Below are 6148 nucleotides of genomic sequence, written 5' to 3'. Positions count from 1 at the left end.
AGTAGAGAATTAACATAACAAAAAACGAGAAGCAAGGCTGTGTTTGTGCTTGCTGTGCTGTGCTGTCTTCTCTGCTTGGTTCATTGCTCTTCTTTGAAGCTCTCTGCCTGAGGTGATGCAAGGAGCTGGTGCTCTTGCTCTCGGGAAGCTTCTGCTTGAGGTTTTTCTGTGTTGAGGTTGTGCTGTAAGTTCACTATTTTGTTGGCCTCAATCTTCTTCTTATAATCTCTGTACCTAACATATATCCTTGAGATTGGCTGTGGAGAGGTCACTCCACCGAGAAGGAGACATCATCTAGCCGGATTCATCTGGGGTGTGATCTACCGAAGATCAAGGGATCGTCCACCTTACGGACACGCCGAGGAGTAGGGGCAAGTTATCCCCGAACCTCGTATATCCTCGTGTTTGCATTGTTTTCGTTTTATTAGTTATTTTCTTCTATTTTCCGCTGCGTACTAAGTTTTTGTAGGAGAAAACTCGATAGTTCACTTTCTAAATCAGAGGCTATTCACTCCACCCCCTCTTTCTAGCCATCTCCTTCACAAGATCTTCGTTAACATCGAACAAGTTTTCATGTTTAAACTCTCAGATGAAGAAGAACAGATTCTTCTCCTTCTTTCCGGCGGTAGTGAGCAAGGATGATCGATGCTAAAGGTCTGGTGGATCCCTCCTCCCACACGGTCGGTGGCATCACGATCGGAAGAAGCCATGACCGGCGGTGCTGCCAACAATCAGGAGATGCCAAGGCCGGTGGTGCTGCAATCGATCAAAACTCTGCCCGATTAGAGATCTTCATCTCCAAGCTGCCGGCGACAAGGCTGGCGGCTCTGGCAGAGCCCTTGCGCAGATGGGAAGCTAGGCACGTCGGTGAGCACTCGGGAAGAACAGAGCTTCAGCTTGCTCCTTACCGAAAATAGGAATCTACGAAAATCCTCGCTTTTCCGGCCGCCCCTCCAGCAGCGCAGACGGCGTCACACAACGAGGTGAAGGGAGATGCGCACACCGATGAAGAAACGGGGTCGTGGTCGGCGAGATCGCGATTGAGCATGGGTCGATATTGCTGCTGAGCAGGGGAGCCCGGTGTCGCGCCGCGCAGAGAAGCAACTAGGGTCAGCCTCTTCACGTTCGCCGCCACCGCTAGCAAGGGTTTCTCTCCAGCAGCCTTCACGTGCGAGAGAGACGCTAGCAACCCCTTGCTCTAGTTTTTATCACGCAGAAGAAGCAGCAAAGGGGCGGCTTCGTGCAACCCACATGAGCCGGCAAGAAGACCAAACCTAAAGGAAAAACCAAGAAACCCTAAACCGGGTTTAACTACTGTAGCGAACCGAACCAGGTTCATTCTTGGTTCTCTTGGTTCAGCAATCAAACAACCTCCGATTTGATCCAAACCAGTTTTGTTCAATTCATCTTCACAAGATGAAGCTTTTCATTGTATCCGTTTTGCCAAAATCTCTTCCGTCACGAACCAAATCAATTTGGTTCAATTTGACTCAAAATCGAATCATTTGGTTCACTAACCAAACGATCTTTGATTTAAATGAAATTAGTTTCATTCGTTTCGTCTTCGCAAGATAAGTTCCATCATTTTGTCCATTGTCTGGTCCAACCAGACTTTATTTCTCTCGTTCTGAGAATCCAATTTTCAAACTCGTTTTAAGTCCTTCGGAGAACTTGTTGTGCGTGTGACCCAATAGGTTTCCGGTTATGTTGGCCGTCTATAATTAACAATTAATTACGGAACGATCATGAGTGACACCTAGTAGTATATCATGATCCCCAATTGATTAGAAAATCAATGATTGATTCCAGAACATCTTCTAAACCCTTCAGCAGCTCTAGTTAAACGTGTCTCGTTCCTTTCACCATCTTATACCTGCTTGGTTCAGGACATGGTCTATGTGTTGGTCCACACTAGGCTGACTACGTCACACCTAGCGCAAGCTGCTTTCTTGTCCTGTGGATTCAAGTTTCTCGTACACGTATCCAAGAGTTGACATGTAATGCTTTGGCCAAAGATTTTTAGTAACAATCCTGACAAGCGGCCGCAGGATATATATCTCCTTTTTTAAAGAGCGGTGAATCCTCTATGGACTATTTAAACACCTTCGGACACTTCGACTTATACCCAATCATCTTGGGTCCACACCTCCTCGGAGATGCTTACTTAAGATGTCAAAGTATAAGTCTCCATGACCAAGATGACTTGAATACCATAAGTCAAAGGAAAATCGCACTTAAGCTGCATTGAGATCTTCATTGACATATGAATCGAACCATATGAAGTGTTATGGCAGGTCACTCCAATGAACTGGTTACCTTTAACCAGCATCCACGTTTAACTCTCAACATCTAATGTTGACAGTAGTGAGATCAGCTGTTTGGCTAACCAAGGAGTTCAAAACGTGCTAGTCTCGACAGAATCGATAACGTCCGTGCTCATCAATCCTCGACTAGGGATAATTCCAATATATTCATAATTACACGTGTAGAGATGCTCACTAGTTATGATCCAATCACAAATTCTCTCACGCTATGAATCGTATTGCGGACATTCAATATTTGAGTTTAAGATCCAATCAAACACATATGGAATGTGCACTCAAATAGTGAATTGATATTTATCCAATAAATAGTATAACCATAAGGCAATTATCTTAGGACACCCCTCAAATTAACAATAATTTTTTGAATCAGCTTTGTCTTAGAAAGTGGTCATTGTTTCAATACCCAAAAAGGCCTTTGTGCCTCACCACGGCCTGAAAGCTGATCCTTGAAATATATGTTTAAAAAGTCGAACAGTTAAACTTGAATCTAACTCAAGGTTAATCAAATAATAGATACCTGAAAATCTAATTAATAAAATAAAACTGAAAAATTATCTCAGAAAACTTATAGGATTAATTGTGTGATAATCTAGACATAGGTGAGATGAATTAGGTAAAATTTTTTGAATTAATTGATGAATTATAAATCAATTTTAAGTTAACGTTCATTTTACCTTAACTTATTATACCTTAATTAAAATAATTTTACCTTAATTAAAATAATTTTACCTTAAATTAATTTTACCTTAATTAAAATAATTTTACTTTAATTAAATTAATTTTACATTAATAAAATAATTTTATCTTAAATTAATTTTACCTTAATTAAATTAATTTTACCTTAAATTAATTTTACTTTAATTTGCCTTAATAAATTTTTCTTAATTAATCTTAAATCAACTTTAACAAAATTACCAAATCTTTCTTAATTAATCTTAATCAAATTACCAAATTTTTTATTAACTACCTTAACTAAATTAACCAAATTAAATTTTACCTTAAATCCACCTTAACAAGAATTAATCAAAACCTAAGTTAAAATTTAATCAATTAAATCCAACCCAATTAACCCGAAACAGACCCAAAAAATATGGCCCAACCAAGTCCAATCACCTGGAAACTAACATCCAGTCGCCTTAATCGAAAAATCAGAAACCAACCGTAGTTTTCACGTACGCACTCGGGTTTCTGACTCCAGTCGACTAGATCGAAGATCCAGTCTCCTCACACCGCTTCCTTCCAGGTGACTTGATTCGTCTTCCAATCGCTTGGAATGACTTTATAAAAACAGTCGCCTGACCCACACGGTAATCACACAAAATCACCTTTCTACCCCCATTTTCTCCCGTCTCATGACGCCGACAACACTCTAGGTCGTCAGGTTTATTATAATACTACTAAAATACCTAGGTAATCTTTTAAAAACATCCCTAAATTAATTAATTTTATTTTTAGTAGTTAAAATTATAATTTTTTTATGCTTTAGATATATGAAAAGAGGGTGCGAGGCTCGCCTCTCTAGGGCACCCAGTACTGATCTCAGGTTCCCTACAGAGGAACTTAGGATTAGGTTTAACTCATTATCCTTCATTCCATTATATTCTAGGTATATCTATAGGATATTTTTTGCACCATCATGCATTCCCTCGGCGGAGGTCATAGAACATTATGACCTTCATCAACTAGTTTATTGTATTACTCCGATTAACACGAGTCTATATGTCGAGTTGTACAATAACCTAGTTCAAGTCGATGACCTAACCTACTCCACCCGAGTTAGGGGGAGGGACATTACCATCTCACCCACCATCATTAGTACTTTTTTAGGACTCCGCCCATCCCAGTGCCCAATTATATGTTACCCACCCAAGGATGCTCCTTTTGGGGATCCCTACTCCCACATTACATTAGACCTCATGCATATGTATTTCTTCCAGGAGGAGCGGGTTCCTACTGTGGTCCAGTTCTCCTCCATCAGACTTAGGGTACAGGACTATGTCCTGTATAGGATGATAGTTAATTGCATTCTACCCCTGACCAGTAGGAACATCGCTGTGATGCGACCGTTCCATACTTTCCTACTTTATGCATTCATATATAGACTTGATGTAGACATTGGTCTACATATGTTTCATACCATTATTTTTGCATCCTCAGTGACCACCAGCAGGAGAGTTCATATGCCCTACGGTCATATTTTGACTGGGTTATTAGCATCACTAAGGTTTGATATCACCGATGGTGATATCACACCACCTAGTGAATATGACATACTAGGAGTTAGGAATTTTGCATTAGTTGGGGTCAGGTAGATGAAGATGGAGTATTGTCCTAGAGATGAGGGCCCCAGTCTCAGCCTCAGCCCCAGCCACCACCACCAGCGGCCATTGACATGGATGATGATGATGACTTAGATTTAGAGGATCGGAGTTGCTCCAGCTTCTTGCACCTCCACCTTCACTTACTATCGATCAGCGACTGACCTGACTCGAGGAGACCGTCCAAGGTTTCTAGTAGACGGTGTTTAGTCGACTTGATGATCAGGATGCGAGGATGCTAGCCCAGCATGCCGATATGATCGATAGACACACACAGATGATAGATATGCTTAGGACTTGGACTATGGGTCATCCACCACCCCAGTAGACATTTTATTAGGCATGTTCAGACTTGTTGACATTATTATATACATTATGTATATTTTAGTATTTTTTACTTATCTGCATTTTAGTCCTTGAATAGTTTATTTATTTGCAATTTAGTCCTTGGTAGAATAAGAAAAAAATCAATTTTTAAAAACTCATAAATGTTTTTCAAATCTACTATTATATAGTTTTTCAAAAAATTTTAAAAAGCTTTTTTTTTTGAAAAAACCTATTTTCAAAGTTTTTTATTTCAAAAGTAAGCCAAAGAATAATTTAGCCTTAGATTAGAATCTTTCTCCTAAAAAGCATGTACCTATAGATCTAGGTGGAGCATCTCACAAAGCACATTAGTTACCTTGATTGTGATTGTGAAATTTAGAATGGTATGAGATGCATAAGATTCTAGCCTAAGTATCAGATGCTTATGTCAGTGCATCGAATCTTACTTGGATTCTAAACAAAATCTTGAATCAAATTAAGTATTCCTAATCATAAGCTCAATGGAATGATACACTTAAACTTGACCATCTGGGTCAAGCTACTACTTCTTAGTAGTTATCTAAGCGGGAAGTCCAACAAGTCCTGACAAGTCAGATAAATTCTTCCGAGTGGAGTGGGTAAGGGTGTGTTCCCAGAGTGGAATAGTAGACGTCGGTCTAACCCAAGGTTTCATTAGAAACCTGAAGTTAAAATCAATTAACAGTTTGAAAAAATGGTAATCTAATCTATTACTTTGGATTTTAGACTAACTTGTAATGTAGATTGGAGAAGCAAGGATTTTGACTCCAGGCGATTTTATCTGGAATCCAGTTGACCGGACGGTCCAGGCACCTAGAAGGTTGAATCAAGGTGACTCGAGTTTGGATAATCGCAATGAAAGTTAAAGTTCATCCAAATCCTCTACGTCAGCACGGAGTCGACTGGAAGGAGAATCCAAGTGACTGGAAGTGCCGAGTCAACTGCCAAGATGGTGGATCAGCGGTCTGCGTGGAGTTGCCTGAAAGGGGAATCTAGGTGATTGGAATGCCTTATAAAAAGACATCGAATAGAGGCTTCACAAGCTTTCCATAGTAGTCGTCATAATGCCAGAGTCACACCTCAAAGCTTCATCTACCTCTCCGGTTGTGGTAACGATTTACTTGTATTTAATATTAACTATGATAAAGTTTTATCGTATTA

The sequence above is a fragment of the Curcuma longa genome, chromosome 18, assembly GCF_044706935.1.
Source record: "Curcuma longa cultivar G26 ecotype Majalengka, Jawa Barat chromosome 18, ITB_CL_G26_1.1, whole genome shotgun sequence".
NCBI lineage: Eukaryota > Viridiplantae > Streptophyta > Magnoliopsida > Zingiberales > Zingiberaceae > Curcuma > Curcuma longa.
Note: the sequence above shows the minus strand (reverse complement) of the source record.